The sequence below is a fragment of the Talpa occidentalis genome, unplaced genomic scaffold (assembly GCF_014898055.3).
Source record: "Talpa occidentalis isolate TD23 unplaced genomic scaffold, MPIMG_talOcc4v2.1 talOcc4.6, whole genome shotgun sequence".
Classification (NCBI taxonomy): Eukaryota; Metazoa; Chordata; class Mammalia; order Eulipotyphla; family Talpidae; genus Talpa; species Talpa occidentalis.
The window spans coordinates 120,688,281-120,706,004 of record NW_023604972.1 but is presented as its reverse complement, the minus strand read 5'-3'; the positions used below and the strand labels follow the sequence as shown (position 1 = coordinate 120,706,004).

General features: G+C 41.5%; 1 long non-coding RNA gene across 1 annotated transcript in view; it reads left to right on the top strand.

Annotated features, from left to right (window-relative positions):
* Positions 1-17,724, top strand: part of LOC129144723 (uncharacterized) — a 143,618-nt gene that overhangs the window by 35,221 nt on the left and 90,673 nt on the right. Inside the window, exon 3 of the long non-coding RNA XR_008549213.1 lies at positions 16,686-16,896. This is a non-coding gene — a long non-coding RNA (uncharacterized LOC129144723). The remainder of the gene's footprint in view (positions 1-16,685; positions 16,897-17,724) is intronic.

The window sequence follows — 17,724 nt, the reverse complement described above, 5'->3', positions numbered from 1 at the left end:
TAGGTAGTTTAGACAATTTGGCAGGCTCTGGGCTATAGGGATGGTATATAGTTGTCTAATACCCGGTCCTCTGGTGACAGGGCAGGAGACAGATTTGCTTATTGTATGTGAGTTAGTTGAAGGAGGCACTTGGGGACATGAGCTCTGGACTGGTTGGTTTGTATATGAAAGTTATACTTATTGGCAAGTTGTTTACATCTCTAGGAACTAGCTAACCCTCAAAGGAGCAGTCTTTCCTCAGCCAGACAGGGCCTCAAGATATCAAAGTGTAGTAAATGATAGAAAATAAAAGGATGAGTGATACAAATTGCTACCTGGCCTTACTACTGTTGGAACTGGGAGAGAAAACTCTGAGAGCCTTTTCATTGATACTATGCCTTCTCTTGTCCTTCCCAGCAACACCGTGAGGTGGGTGTATCCCCCACCCCCTGTTTTACAGATGAAGACACTGGCCTATCTTACCCCAGGCCATCTTCTTGGCAACTAATGGATTAGGGGTTTAGTCTCAAATTCTGCCATTGCACCCTGGAGGTATAACAAACCTCATAGAGTAGTCAGTTTTGCTCCATCTGCTGCTTGAGGCAGCACTGAAGTTGTTAAGGCGCTTGGAATGTGAATTGCCGTAATTAGGCCTCCGAGTTTAGCACCAGTCTGAGCAAAGGAAAGGAAAGGAAGTTCGTGTCTGGACTAGTGCTCACAGCTCCTGTACTTCCTTTATTTGGCTTGGGTGTCAGCTGAAAGGGTTGACTTTTTTCCCTTAAACTAAGCTTCCAATTTGGACATACATCAAAATCTCAGGCAAGACCTGAAATCCAGGGATTCTGCAGGTCTAGCATGTTTGTAGCTGCTGGAGGCTGCTTGAAGGCAGCAGGCAGGGCTGGGGGAGGGTGACAGGCTGTGCCTGCTGAAGTGTGGCCACAGCTGGACTCTCGAGCCAAACCCTGTGGTGGAGAGAGGCCCCAGATGGGAGTTAGCGCTTAGGAAGGTGTTTAAATTGGAGGAGTAGATTGACTCTGTTTCTTTCCTTCCCCACAAGGACAGTTCCAGCTCTTGCTGTGACACACGGTGATTTGACAGTGAGTAGTGAGAGTTTGGATGACAAGGGTGTTGGTGACACACCAGTGACTCAAAATGTCAGCATCCATTCGTTTCAGAATGCCATGTTGAAAATATAATGTTTGTTGAAATAGCTGCCCAGAGGGTGCATTTAAATTCCAAACAGGATACCTTTGGGTGTATTTCGAGGGTCAGATGAGGCAGGCTGCGCTTTAGAGCTAGAGAGGCCTCTTTATCCAGAGCAAAGTAAATTATAGCAGCTCTGGAGTGACAAGATTGGCCTTTAAACTTGGCACTGTGACTTCCTGACTGTGACCTTGGGCAAATCAAAGAGTTAACTGTTGACCATTTTTTTTTTGTCACCAACAGGAACTTTTTCTAAGTGCTCTGCATTATAACTCATTTAGTTCATTTGGTGAATGAGAAAACTGAGGCTCAGGGCAGTTATGTAACATGCTAAGGTCAGACACCTTAGTAAATGCCAGAAACTGTGTTCAAATTCATACTGTCTTGCTCTCGAATCCATGGTCTGAACCACTGTGCTCCACTGTTGTAGTTGTAGAAGTTTTGATTCCTTATCCATGACATGCAGGTTATTCTAATTCCTGTCACGGGTGTTGAGATGCTATGTAGAAAGAGTTTGGCACATAAGTAAGTGCTTGAGTGTTGGCTTTTACTATACTTCATCAAAGGCTGGTGTATCCCCTTTTCTAGATGACTTTCCTTGTATTCTCTCTCAGTGACCATCGGAAATTGGTGCAACAAGGAGGCGTAGTCTCTAGATAAATTTAGAAAAGAAAAATATCCCAGAGCATGCATAACTGTCAGTGTCCCTGCTGACTCTGAGAAATTGCCAGTGGGGGTCTTGCACCACCATTCAGCTACATGTGAGCCAGCCATGTTCCAAGTCAAGTCTGCCTGCCCCCTGCACAATTTCACCAGCCACACTCTGCACCCAGCCTGAGGACTCGCAATCAATGGGATAAACTCAAAGCTTCATGGGCAGCACAGAGAAGCCTGCTTAGATTTGGCTGTGAAGGTACCACAAGGGGGCAAGGAATTTGTCACCCCTGTGAAGGCACAGTGGCTTGGAAGAGGCAGGCTATTCTTCAAATCCTACCTGCCCACCCTCAGCCCTGCCCCTCTCCTGGTGCCCTTTTAACTCAGACAGGTGATGTTAGTCCAGCTAGAGGAACAAGGGCTGAGGCTTCCTCTAGGCGGGCTCCACAGTCGAAGGAGTCAGGGAATGGAGCACTTGTCCTGACTGATGTTCCAGGCTTGTTCTGGTAATCGAAAAGACATGTTTCCTCTCTTCACCCCATCCCTACCTTTTTTCCCCCCACCCACACTGGATGAGATAGATTTATGTCATGGTGAGAGTTTCATGAGCTGTAAGGGAAGATTCTTGTTATAAAACTCATGAAAAGGTAATGAGAGGGTGAAAAAAATCTCTATCTTTGAGGACTTTAAATCCTTTAAAACACCCTTCTCTTAATTATAAGGCATATATACATATTCCTATTTGAAAATGTATAAAAAAGCATTCTCTTTTCTACTCTTGAGAAACAATCCTCTATCATTTTGAAGTAGTTTTAAACCCATACAAAGTTATATTGTGAATATTTTGTTTCACAAAGTTGAGAACACTGCTTTATTTACATATTGTATTTTATCCTAAGAATCCTCTCTTGTCATTACATTATCTTTTTTATAAACCCATGGACACTTAAGTTATTCAGTTAGGTAACCACTGGTCTCGGGTGATTTGCAGCAAAGAGTGAGTACAGGTCCAGGGAACCTTTGAGCAAATAATCCTCCTTCTCTTCAGTGGACACTCTCAGGAATGTGTGTATAAAGCATATTATCATGATAAAATTCTAATACTGGCTTTGGAATTTCTGAGTGTGGAAAGGCTGAGAAACAGAAGAGTATGGGTGAGCAAGGATTGAGGGGCCCAATGAAGAACCATGAGCGCCCAGGAAAAGTGGGATTAGGGGCTGGTGATCTCATCCAGACAAGCTTTGCCAACTGACTGGGTTGAAACATATTTGTCAGTTCTGCAGGAGGACTTGCAGTCCTGGGAGAACTTGTGATAACAGGCAGTGCTCGTCACCCAGCATTTCCCTATCACCTTCCATGAAGCACATGTGGGGTAACAACTTCCCTACTCCCTTGTGGTCCCTATGGCCACGTGGCAAGCTTTGACCAAAGAAATGTGAGTGGGGGATGTGTGCCATTTCAAATGGACTTTAAGATCCAGTGTATGGTTTCCCATGCGCCTGTGACTGGCAAGGCTTCAAAGGGTAGCAGACCCATCTAGGTCCTGGAGCAGGGATGACACAGACCAGAGCCTACAGCTGACCTGTAATGGACATTCTTCCTTTGAAGGGGAAGCAGAATATGCTTGTGGTTCTTTGCAGGGGGCTGACATGATGCAGATAGGCACTCTGGGTAATGGTGTTTGCCACTATGGACTCACATATATTTATTTAGAACAAAAAAATGGAAGACACTGTATAATAGAAAAGAGGGCCAGAGAGTAGTAGGCATCTTCTAAGAGCCAGAGAATAGACATATTGGCCACAGTGCTAACTAGGTGAATGACTGATCCACCACCTCTAGTAGGAAGACTTGCAAACATGTTCTTAAAGAGACTTGCAAAAACGTCACAATACCTGGCTACAGGCTACAGACCTGAAGGTACCTCAGATTAAGATCGCAGTAGTTCTCAATATTCAGGATGTAAGGATATGGGTTCCCAGAAGAAAGGAAAAAGGAAGGTGCCTGTAGTTGAGGGAAGAGTAACTCAGCATTTCAAAAACTATTCTGTCACAGTTCTCACTCCCCTCAAGCCATTCATCAGGCCCATTAACCAAAAGCCAAGTTCTTCTTCAGGGATATTTTCTCAATCTTTAAAACAAAATTTTTTCCCACTCCAAAGCTAGTCCATGTGTGTAGAAAGGAGCTATCAGCTTGAGTTCACATTCCTGCAATCATGTTGCTGTGGAGGGGTGTCAGGAGGGAGAATAAATGACAGAAAACCATATTTTCACAACTCCTTTCCATGGAAACCAAGTAGAACTTTTCAGAGAACTCAATTCTGCAAACATATATTAGATGCAGGTAAAATTATGAAATGACCTATTTTGTACTTCAGTCCTTTCTGGGGAATCTCTGTCATCCTCTCCTCACAACTAACCCCAGGTCTCTCTCCCCTAACACCCCATGTTCTTTTATGCCTTCTTTTGGTGTGTGGTTCCTTTCTGCACACCAATGTCTGGACAGCGTCCACCCGAGCTTGGACATTCTTTGAATCATCAGTTTTTACCTTGACTCTGGTCAAGGATTTGGGTCAATGTCATTGGGTCCCTTCTTCAGCCTCATAACAACAATGACTAAATGTACCCTTGCTAATGTCCTACTTGCTCCCCACCTTCTTCAAGGAGTTACCTTGTCTCATTAAAAAAACTTCTTACTAACTAATGGGGAGCTAGGGTCAGAGCAATCACTTCTCAAATTCCACTGATGCATGGCGTGAAGGAGCTAGTTCATATGGGCTCATGAGAACTGGTAGTTAGATATTCAGGAATTTTCTGAGCTAGTTGCTAAATGGTTGGTAGTTTGCAATTTGTCATAGTGGGGGATTTGTCCCATTAGAAGTTGGCAAACACAACAAATGAGAGATTTTTTTATTTTTCAAATAGTCAATTTAGCTACATGCCATTGCAACTAACTCTCCTCATTTGCTAGCTATAGGGTGTGGAGTATGGAAATAAGAAGTTGAAATGGAGGAGCTTTTTACCTCCTGTGTAGACAAAAAGGCCTTTATAATTTTCCTTTTGTCCTCATTAAATTTTATGATCCTTTGATTACCTTAATTTATGATTATGATCCTTCATGTCTTTCTGATTTAAATAACCTCTTAATTGTTTTCTTTTATATCTTGATTGGAATCTCCTTTGGGAAAGGTGATGTGTTTTATTATAAGAAATATTGCAAGAGTAACATACCACAATTAAAATTAACGTATGCAAAGGGAATTGTGGAATGCAAAGGATGACATATTTTGGTTTGTTGAATGTTAATTGAGGCTGAAGGAAGCAACTAAAAGGTCAAAATGAGTTTGGGATGCTTGTTTACTGAGCACTAAAAAAGAGCCACAGAGGACGAGAGGTCTTATATTTTTAGGATCCTACAAAAAATGGACAAATACCTTGTATACATAGATTGAAACACTCAAAAGAATGGGAGGTTGAATTCTAGAGCAGTAGATACTCCTTTTCTAGAATCCACCTTGGTAGGAACATGAAGGCAGTGTCTTGTAGCTAACTCTTTGTCTTCCTACCTCTTCCCCAGACCACAGTTTCCCTTAGGACCAAGACTGTCTTCTATGTCTGTCATTCCAACCCCTCATACAGTGCCAGGCATACAGTGGTTGCCTGTATGTATGATGGCTTAAAGAAAGGTGAGAATGAAAAGAAAGGGCAAGAGACATCATGTGGTAATGTTGAGTTTTCCAGATTTATACAGTTTTTGAATCTTGAGGTTAAGCGTAGGATTGCTGTTCTTTTTTTTTTTTTTTTAAAGGATTTGAAGATTTATTTATTTATTTATACAAGCACTGGGTACAGTAAGAAGCACGGGAGGGTGAGAGAATTCACCAGAGCCAGAGCGGGGAGCAGAGCAGGCAGAAGGACCGAAGTACACTGCTGAGGGGAGCAGAGGGCGGCAGGAGAGGTCTGTGCGCCATGTGGGACCTTCCTCCAGTGGCCGGGGAGCAGCTGGGGATCGAACCGGTGCTGCAGAGGCTGCGGGCAGCTTCTCAACCCAGAGCTCAACCGCTGTGCCACCGGGGAGGCCCAGGATTGCCGTTCTTATTTTCAGTAGTGCCACTGAAACAAGTTAACAGTTATTATTCCCTGGAATTAATATTTTATTAAGAAAAGAAAGAGTTTTGGGCCTCCCCAGTGGCGCAGAGTTTGAGCGCTGGGCTGCGAAGCTGCCTGCAGCCTCTGCAGCACCGGTTCCATCCTGGTTGCCGGCGAGGGTCCCGCATGGCACGCAGACCTCTCCTGCTATGCCCGCTGCTCCCCTCAGCAGTGTACTTTGTCAGTCTGCCTGTTCTGCTCCCTGCTCTGTCTCTGGTGAATTTTCTCACCCTCCCGTGCTTCTGACTGTACCCAGTGCTTGTGTGAATAAATGAATAAATCTTAAAAAAAAAAAAGAAGAGAAAGAGTTTCAACTCAAAAATGAGGAGTAATAATGGACACCTCTTTCAAGAAAGGAGATGGCAATTTTCTGTTGATAGTTTATATTCATGGTTTCATTGATATCTATCTGTATGGGGTGTATGTGTGTGTGTACAAATATATATCCTTGCCATATATTCTTGCTGGATGTTGGAGAACTTGACTGCTGAGGATTTTCTCAGAGTCTAAAGAAAGTCTTTAGATGAGCCCTACTTCTTATAAGACAGCAGAGAGAAAATTAGGCAATAATCATAGGCACCATTTATTGATTGTGCATATGAAGCAAGGACTATGGAAGTTATTCAGGGAGGTGCATGTCTGAGACTGGTCCTCTTCTGAACATCTGAAGAATCAGGACTGGTTTGGCTTTGGGGGTTCTGAGGATACTGGGAAGGGGGAGAGATGACTCTGCTTCTTACATCCTCTTTGGCTTTATGTGGATAAAGTAATTCTGGGTAATCCCAAATTTGAGGATTTCTCAAGGTTTTCAGGAGCAAACATATTATACAATAGCTGAAGGGCAAACTTAGAACTCTGCAAGAACATCTTGGGCTAAATTCTGGGTCTCTACTCCATTATCCATAATGTGAGAGTTTAACTGGATGACTGCTAATGTCTATGAAATAAAAATAGAATGAATTGAAGAGATTTGGCTTAAACAGTTTTAGGAACACAATGAATATATAGTTCAGCTGTTTTATTAAAGAGGAATCTGTTCCTACACTTGACAACCTATTTTGGGTTTCTTTGTCTGGGATCATTAGTTCTCAAAACATTGTCAATAGACTTTGGTGGGTTACCCGCTCTGTGCAAAGATAAGTGGTAGATGATGTACATGACACAAAAGAAGCAAAAGATATTCTCCTTATAACCCCCTTGGATGTTGAAGCTTTCGGTCTAGTGGGAGAATTAGAAGGGGGAAGATAATGCTTGAATTTCAAAATAATAAACCAATAATCATCTCTAGAAATCAGTATATAAAAATGGCAAGTTAACAGTAAAAGCAAGAAGAACTATAAATGTTCATTGGAAGTAGAGCTTTCTAGCTGGAAGTTTTAGGAGAGAGTTTAAGGACGAGATGAATATTCAATTGGGCTTTGAATATTGGAAAGAATTCCAAAGTCAGAGAAACTATCCAAGGTAGGGTTGGGGGATAGAAGTTAAAATAGCTTGGACCTGGCACAAGATTTAGGGGGCAGTGGGAGGGCATATGCAGATGGCTGTGCAAAGGCTGCTGGTAAAGAATGTGGAATGCTGGGCAAGGGTGAAGGAGCAAAAGTTCTTCAAAAAATTGGAACTATCAAATGTTGCTTTCCCCCTTTTTAAAAATGGCATCATGAGAGGGCCTCCCCGGTGGCGCAGCGGTTGAGCGCTGGGTTGCGAAGCTGCCCGCAGCCTCTGCGGCAGCGGTTCGATCCCCGGCTGCTCTCCAACCACCGGAGGAGGGTCCCACATGGCGCGCAGACCTCTCCTGCCGCCCGCTGCTCCCCTCAGCAGTGTACTTCGGTCCTTCTGCCTGTTCTGCATCCTGCTCTGGCTCTGGTGAATTCTCTCACCCTCCCGCGCCTCTGACTGTACCCAGTGCTTGTATGCATGTATGTATAAATCAATCAATCAATCAATAAATCTTTAAAAAAAAAATGGCATCATGAGAAATAGAAGGTATTCCAACTTGTGTAGACCTCATGCTAACGAGACGGTGACCATGTCCTTCTGATACGAGGGTATGCATGTGGATCACCAGCTCAGTCCCTGAGAATGGAATGGATTAGCTTGAATTCTTTGGACGCTGAATTCATGCATGCTAGAGCTTGGAGGCTGGGTGTAATTTCCTTTAGAGAGAGAAAATAGCTTTGAGTCTCCACTTGACTTGTTTATAAAAATGCTGGAGAATTATTTTCCAGACCATGGGTGGAAGAAGTCAGTATGTTTAGTAGTGATCCTATAAACAAATGAAGATGCTTTTTTTGCAGTTGGAGCAGGCTGAGTGAAATTATTTTTGTGATTTGAGGAAAGTGCTGATTTCTAGTCTGTGTAAGGCAGAAACAGTTCATATCTCTCTATGCCGACTTTCCCTCCCAAGGAGAATATTACTTATCTTTACTGGCAACACTTAAAATCTTCTCATTTCAAACTCAGTGTGAATGCCTAGTAATTGACACTGTATGGCTGTGTGGCTCTCTTGGGAGTTCAGCTCCTCTTAAGTGTGAGGTACAGGAGGGAAAAGACAAAAAGGAACAACAGTCTTCATTTCTCTAGAGCACATGTCATGATTGCAGATGAGAATTGCACCTTGAAGAAATCTTTGTGATGCTGAATCTTAAGTTTCTCATTAATATTATCTGTTAAGTGAAAACTATAGGCTTTTAAGCTTCATAGGTAGTTAAAAAATACTATTTCCTTCTGTTATTTAGAACAATAACAGGCATTTAAAATAATTAGAATTAATTGAAGCAGAGAATGAAACTAAAGAGGTGTCACCCCACAGTAGGGTGATGACTCAATGGCTGATCCTTTAAGACAGTAGCATTGTGTTCTCAGCCAGAGGATGAATCTCCCACTCTGACCTATATGTCAGGTAGTGGTAGAACAAGTGGTCAAGAAAGATTTGACTTGGTAAACAGATTAAAAGAAGATTGAGCTGGACAGGCAGCTCTACCTGGTACCCGAAATTCTTCATGCCCAGCATTACACAATAATGCTTGATCTGGAACACTTGACATGTGAATGATCAAGGAGAGTGAAAGAGAAGCCCGAGAAGGATATATGGAGGATGGAGAATGACAGCATGGCTGATGGATTTGAGAAACCCTTCCCTGAGAGACACAAGAGAAATGGGCCACAGGAGAGGGCTTCTGGCTACCAGATGCTCTTACGAAAGTTTCCATGCAAATCTTATAGAAAATGTCCCCCACCTGTAGCCCCACTATTTCTCTTTAATAGTGATAAAATGACTTAGCCAGACTTGCTGTCAGATTCCTAAGAGGAAGGGCAGTAGGATAAGGGTGAAGTGGGTTCAGAAGTTGGGAGCCAGAGAGGGAAGAGTGTTGCCTTGCTCTTATGCAGTGCAATATTCCAGATTATTCTTCAATAATGTATTATTCTTGGCAATAAACATTTAGACTTTTTTCATAAGCTGCACATTTGTGATGTAGTAAAACTAGGTTACCAGATATAACCTAGAAAAGGGCATATGAGTCAATCAGAACTTTGGTTGCAACAACCCAACAAATTCTGTCTGTTGCTTAAGGGTGTTGGAAATGAAATAGTTTGTCTTGACATTGTGGAAGAGAAAGATGGATTCACTTCCAGCAAACTGTGCTGTGTTTGAGCCCAGGCAGGGTACCACAGTAAAGAAAAGATGCCTCCAGAAAAGAAGGCTATGGAGTGTAAATAAATTCTAAGCATGATCAGGGGAGGTTGAGGAGATAGAGGAAGGGTAAGGGGAGGCTGGGGCTATTTTTTTTTTAATTGAGGTGACACTGGTTTTCAATATTGTATATATTTTAGGAGTACAGGTTCATACTTCAAGTGTGTGTCACTATACCACACCTACCACCAAAGTCTGAATTTAACCCTCCACAGCCTGAGAGACCCCTCATCCCTGTGCCCCCCTTCCACTCCCTCTCAAAGTAGTATCAATTCTGCTGTCAGAACCCAAGGATTTGTCTTTGTTTTGTTTTGTCTGCTCCTTTCCTTTGTTTCTTTATATCCCACACAAGAGTGAAATCAACCACTATTTGTATTTCTCCATGAATTTATTTTGCTTAGTAGAATCACCTCAAGTTCCATCCATGTAGTTGCAAATGTTCATCTTTTTGTTGTTTTTAATAGCTGACTATATTTCATTGCATGTGTATACCGCATCTTCCTTATGCACTCATCCATCAATGGACATCTAGGGCGGTTCCGTATCTTGGTATCTTGGCTATTGTCAATAGTACTGTAATAAACATAGGGGTGTCTAGCTGTTCCAAATAGTGTTTTCATAATCCTCAGATAGATAGAAGTGGGACTGCTCGATCATATAATAGATCTACTTTAATTTTTAGAGTAACCTCCATAATTTTCATAGAGGCTTCACCAAAATACATTTCCAACACCTGTGTATGAGGGTCCTTCCTCTCTACACCCTCACCAACACTTGTTGCTTCTAGTCTTTTTGATAGAAGCCCTTCTCACAACTGTGAGGTAACAGCTAATTTTGCTTTTGAGAGCAGACACTGTATTTCTGAAAATAGAGGGGAAATATCAGCATTTCTCTGCTTAGAAAGGAAAAGATTGAAGGATGCAATCATGAAGAGTTCAGTTCTGACTTTTGAAAGAAATATCCTTTGATAGGTAAACTTAATATAAGAAAGTCCGACTCATATAATGATTATATACTTGTTCTTACTACTCAAGAATTGAAGAGATTTCTTTTTTTTTTTTTTTTTTTTTTTTTTTTTTTTTTAATCTTAAATTTATTTTATATTCCCCATACAATTGCAAACGCCCCATTCTGACCCCAATCCTTCCCTCCCGCCCCCCACCCCCCAAAAAGTGTCTCTGGTTCATAGTTTTTTGTTGATTTTGATTTTCACTTTCTTATATTCATTTTCCTGGTCCCTTATTTAAGTTTTCTAGATTCCTGCTATGAGTGAGACCATCCGGTATTTTTCTTTTTCTTTTTGGCTTATTTCGCTGAGCATGATCCCTTCCAGCACCATCCATGTTGCTGCAAATTGCATGTGTTTATCTTTCTTGAATGCTGAGTAATATTCCATGGTATATATGTACCACATCTTCTTGATCCAGTCATCTACTTTTGGGCATTTGGGTTGTTTCCAAAGCTTAGCTATTGTAAACAGTGCTGCTATAAACATAGGGGTGCAGGTGCTCTTTGGAATTGATGTTTCTGTGTCCTTTGGGTAAATACCTAGGAGTGGAATTGCTGGATCATATGGAAGCTCTATGTTTAGTAGGTCCAGAAATCTCCACACAGCTCTCCATAGTGGTTGGACCAGTTTGCACTCCCACCAACAGTGCACAAGAGTTCCTTTTTCTCCACATCCTCGCCAACATTTGTTGTTGCTAGTTTTTTTAATATGTGCCATTCTCACTGGTGTGAGATGGTATCTCATGGTAGTTTTGATTTGCATTTCCCTGATTGCAAGTGATGTTGAACATTTTTTCATATGTCTGTTGGCCATTTGCATTTCCTCTTCAGAGAAGTTTCTTTTTAGCTCTTCTGCCCATTTTTTGACTGGATTATTTTCTTTGTTGTTGCTGAGTCTCATCAGCTCTTTGCAGATTTTTGTGATCAGTCCTTTATCATTAGTGTTGGGTGCAAAAATGTTCTCCCAGTTGGTGGGGTTTCTCTTTGTTTTTGTTATTGTCTCTTTTGCTGTGCAGAAGCTCTTTAATTTGATGTAGTCCCAGCTGTTGATCTTTCTCTTCACTATCACTGCTTTGGGTGATGTGTCTGTAAAGATGTCTTTGATGTGCAAATCCCGTAGTGTTTCGCCTATATTTCCTTCTATGTATTTTATGGTTTCAGGTCTTATGTCTAGTTCTTTAATCCATTTTGAGTTGATTTTTGTGTATGGTGTGAGGTAGTGGTCAAGCTTCATTCTTTTGCATGTAGCGACCCAGTTTTCCCAGCACCATTTATTGAACAAACTTTCTTTGCTCCAAGAATTGAAGAGATTTCTAACGATATAAATTTATGTGTTATGTGTTGATCGTTGAGAGAGTTGACTGTGAAGGGGATGGAGATATTTTAATTTTTTAAAGTTCTGCTCTGATTTTTTGCATTGACCTCAAAGAGGACAACTGTGTTCTTCCTTAAGATGCTTTTTAGAGTGTCAGCTGGCATCCTGACCCAGAGGAGTAGCTCTTCTGTTTTCATAGGAGTATTCTCTACATCTCTTTGGCAAGTCCTGATCCCTCAGGATTGGGTATGTAGGAGAATCAATATCATGTTAACACTTCAGGGAAGTGATGAGGGCCAGTGCTACAACAGCAGCCGGCAGCTCATGCCTTTTTACTAAAGAGTAGAATGGAAGGAGCCAGCCTCCTGTGGTTGGCAGAGGTGCCAGGGTATACTCTGGCTTCACAAATTCCTGCTGATGTCTGGTGACACTGGCCACCAAATTTGAATTCTGTGGCGATAGAGTAAACATGGAGGCATAAAGTAAGAAAGAAAGAAAAAAATCACTGCATCTTATTAAATTAAGCCTCTGTTAGACACCAGTTCAGTCATTTCTGTAAAGAAAACAGTAGCAATAAATAAGAATGAGATTCTTGATGTGTTTAACATGCAACATTTAGAAAAACCAAGGACTATTTTGTCTTATATTTTTAACATTCTTCTCTAAAAATAATACTTAACATCATTTAGCCATCTGAATCAAGGATCCAGGTGCATTCCAAGCAACAAATACATCTCCCTAAGTTATTTTATAAAGAACAGAAGCACCTGAAATTCAATGCCACAAGACCTTAATGTAGATGAGTTGTTTAAGTGGAATTTCCAAGTCTCAGGAGATCAGGTACTCTGTTTAGTTCATCATGCTCTGATACCTAGCTTAGTGCCTGGAGCCTAACAGATGCACAAACAACTAGATTAATAAATTAATAAGTAATGTAAGAATAGGTTGGCTATTTTTTCTATTTATAATTTTATGTACTAAGTAGAACTATTGGACTTCTATGTCTTAATGTGTCCATACCCATTAAATGCTTACTTAAAAACAAGATATTGTTCAGCATGGCTTAGTTTGCTCCTTACAAAGAAAAGAAAGGTCCAACTAGGTAATTTCAGTGGAAATGAGCATCTGGGGAGATGGAATTGGATTCTAAATTGGAGGCTCTAAGAACATTCATGCTTGAATTCTTCTGGGGTGAGAGAGTATCACCCTCCAGATCTTAAGAGTTCTTAAAAGGGAGGTGTAGTATTTCAGAAACAACCCTTTCAAGCCTTAAAGCCTTTCATCAAAGGCTTTTAAAGCACTTTGCCTGTAACAGGGTCCATGTCTACCTCCTGCCCAGCTTACACACATGCCTCCCTTTGAGGTCAGTAGAGGCTAATAGTGCTGAGAAAACAAGCCAATGTGTGTACTGAAGGCTACAAACTAGCCATATTTCAGTCTTGCATATGAGTGTGCACCTGAGACTTCAAAGAAGTCAGTATAGGCTAAAGGAAGTCAAGCATGAAGTCAAAAGAAAAGTGGCTACCAGATAAAGGGACCTTAGGTCTCACAAAGCCCTCTCTGAATGGAATAGTAAGGTATGAAAGGTAATGAGTCCTTTATCATTGGAAATATTCTAGCTGAGGCTAACAGACTGCGTGGTGGCAATATTGTGGTGAACAGGACCTGTACTCTAGACGGGAGGACCTGCTCCATGGTCTCTAAGAACCCGTATCTCTCCATGGAATTGGCCATCATGAATCTTCAATTTCCTTGGGCCCTCACCCACCCACATTTTCCCTGTCACTTAAGTTTAGTGAGAAAGAAGCAAGTGACTCTATCTCACAATAGGCTCGCTAGAATCAGAAAGGAATTTAAAAAGGAGCTTCTAGGATAGGTTTCAGGACTAGGGCACATTCATCACGAGTGTTTTAAATGAGACCCTGAGCCTGGAAGGAATCTGAATCACCAGTGATTCGGTTGGGTTTCCTATTCTATGCTTGTCAAGGCAGGACATGGCACTGGCAGATTTTTATCATATTCAATCAGTCATTGTCAGTGTTGAGTTTTCATGAGGATCTGTGTCTGAATGTGTTTGCTTCAGGGAAATAATTGTGATTGCTTAGTCTCGTGAGTGGCTCGCAAACCTTAGCGTGCATCAGAATCACCTCCAGACTTGTTTAAAGACAGATTGTTGGGCCCGCCCTCACATTTTCTGATTCAGTAGGTCTGGGATGTGGCCAGAGAATGCACTATTTAAACAACTTTCCAGGTATATTAGTTTTCTAATGCTGCTGTAACAAATTACCACAAATTTAATGACTTAAGATAGCATATATCTATTATTTTATAGTTTAGGAGAACCAAAGTACAAAATGGGTTTTGCTGGGTTTTGGCAGGGTGGTGTGGAGACTCTAGAGGAGAATCTGTTTTCTGGCTTTTGCAGGCACTAGCGGCTGTCTGCGTTCTATGGCGCATCGTCCCCTTCCATCTTCAAAGCCAGCAGTGACCAGTGGAGTCTGTCTCATGATGCCATTTCTCTGGTTCTTGACTCTTCTGCTTTCCTTCTTTCTGCCTACATAGCTTTGTGATTACACGGAGTAATTAGCAGTTTAAATTTTATCTGCAGGGTCTCCCCGGTGGTGCAGCGGGTTGAGCACAGCACTGTGAAGCTGTCTGCAGCCTCTGTAGCACGGGTTCGATTTCTGGCCAGCCGGAGAGATTCCCACATGGCATGGCCGACCTCTCCTGTCTCGCTCACTGCTTCCCTCAGCAGTGTTTTCAGTCGTCTGCCTGTTCTGCTGCCCGCTCTGTCTCTGGTGAATCCTCTTACCCTCCCATGCCTCTGGCCTGTACCCCAGCTCTTGTATAAATAAATAAATCTTAAAAAAAAAAAAAACTTCATCTGCAAAGTTAATTACTCCTAGCCATTTAACATGAGCTATTCACAACTTCCAGGGATTAGGATGTGAACATATTGGGGGCCATTATTCTGCTTACATCATACCAGGGGATGCTGATACTGCTGGCCTGGGGACCACACTTGCAGGACCTCTGGTTTGGTGATTGGGGGTACTGATTAGAAGCTGTATAGTTCCAGGGAGGATTGTTTATCAATAAAATTGGGCAGGAACATGCATGTCTAATAGGGAATTAATATTTTTAAGTAGTTTAAGATCTTCTCAAACTTTTCTGCAAGTACCACCTTATAAAATTTTAATCTCTGGATCCTTCTGGACATTCAAACAGAAGGACCAGACAGAGGCCTATTTCCCATGATTTCAGTTCTCTGCCATTCCCGTTAATCTATTTCACCCCTTGGGCTGCTATTGTCTTTGCTGCTGTTGTGATTATTACCCACCATGTTCCCCTTCTTTCACCTAGTAAAACCTTTTTACTTTTAGAATCCAGTTTGGAGTGTTCCTTTCTCATGGTGCCTTTCCTACTTGCTATAGCAGAAAATTATCATTTTTTTCTAGTTTACTAGATTCCCTCATAAAATAATTTATTCCCCAAAACAGTGCTGTGAAGTTGGTAGTAACCCCATATTCAGAGAGAGAGCCCAAGACAACAGCAAGGTTAGTGGAGTTGCTCAAATTTACCCAACACTTATGAGTTTGGAGAGTCAGTTTCTGCAATGAACTGAATATGTCCCCCAAATTCATATATTAAAACCTAACCCTCAATGTGGTGGTTTTTGGACAGGGAAACTTTGGGAGGTGATTAGTGCCTCATAGAGGAGACCCTAGAAAACCATGTGGGACATAGGGAGAGGACAGCCATTAGCCTGAAGTCAGGCCCCCACTAGATACTGAGTCTGCAAGTGTCTCGATCTTAGACTTCCCAGCCTCTTGAACTGTGAGAAGTGTTTGCTGTTTAAGCCACCTAGTCTATGATATTTCTGTCATAGCAGACTGAACAAACTAAGACCATGCCTTGCGCAGTGACCTAGAATCCAAACCTGTCCAGCACTGCAATGAAGGAGGGACATTTTAAGAGAACTCAAAGCTAGTGAATTCCAGGTTGGCTGAGCAAGTCTCAGCCTCAGGTAAGCAGAGGCTGTGATTTCTTCCAGTTCCTTTCTTGTCAGCCTATGTCAAAGGAAAATTCTCTCTTGTAATGCTGCTCTTTAAGGGGAGCATTTTTCAAAAACTCTTGTAAATGGAAATAGAATTCCTTGCTTGTGAATTTCACTTGTCAGATATAAATGCTGTCATTATAATTATTATGTGCAATTGAGATGAGTTGCTGTCATTCACAGCTTCATTCCTGGGGTTTTAAAGAAAGAGACTATTGGAGCGATGAGAATCACAGATTTGGAGAAAGGTTTGCAAAAATCGATGTGTTTGATTTAACAGCAATATATTTCCTGCAATCTGAAAACTTTGTATACTGTAACACAGGTGGTAATTATTTTCTTTCACTGAAAAAAAGACTTGATTATCAGGTCTATGACTATGACCTGAGTAAAGGTTATGTGATTAGACTAGCTCCATGGGAGAGGGAAGAGCCCAAAAACCTATAAAAAATTGTAACCTTAGGGTAGTAATTTTGTAAAACAAGTGGATGAGTAGATGGTGATTCAGCACCTGTCTTTTTTTTTTCTTTTAGCAAATGCATATTTTACTATTGGGTGGGTGAGAAGAATAAAAAGCAGATGGATATGGGATTAAGACATAGACTAATGCCTCCTTTTGTCTTTCCCTAGAAACTCTCCTGCTCCCTCTGCATTCACTTTCTGAGGATGTGGACGGATAGGCTGTGACCAGTGTTCACCCAACGATTGGGAAAGCTTGTTGGGTCATTTCCCCTGAGTGGTCATGAGACAGTGCCCAACCCAGCAGGTGTGTCCCTGAAGTGCATCTGTCATCAGAAAGGGAATTCCTTCTCATTGCAAATGAAATGTGATTGCTTGTCAGGTGAGTGAGTGCCCATGAGCCCTGGGTCCCTGCCAAGCCTGGCTGTTGGGAGCATTCTGGGATGTAAGGGAACATTCATTTCATTGTGAACCCAGGGAAGGAAATTCACTGTAATGCGATTAATATGATTAACATGATGAAAGATGCATCCGTTTCACACTTTTAGGTTATGCCTTGAACATTCAGAAGAAATGTGAAATTAATTGATTAATATATCTAAATTCAAAAGAAACTCCTAATGGACTCTGCTATGTCCTGAAGCGCTACCTGAACATGAAATTAACATGGTAAATTCCCTCCTGAGTAGAAGGCTTCTTAATTTTTCTCTGGTCACCAAATCAAGACATTTCTAGAACAAGTGATCTGATTTCAAGATCAATGGACAATAGTGACTTTAGGAGCTGATGTGATGATGAGAAAATAATAGTAATTAACATTTGTGAAGTGTTATTCATGTATTACATCTAATCCTTAGAAGAATCTGATGAGGTAGGTCCTTTAATAATCCTCATTTCACTGATGAGGAAATTGAGGTTTAGAAATGTTAACAAATTTGCCCAAGGTTACACAGCTCATGAGTCCCAGAGCTGAGATTCAAACTAATTCAAACTGACTCCAGAAACTGTAATTTCCTGTCTCTGCAAATTGTCAGAAATAAATTGAAATAAATTCATTCGTAGCCTCTCTTCTTCTTCTCTCCCTCCCTCATCCTCTTCTTCCCTCCTTCTCTTTCCAGACATCATTCTTTTTCATCTCTGTTAATTTTCTTTGCATTATTTAATTCTCCAAAATTGAATAAGTACTTGCTATGTGCTGGCATGATGTTAA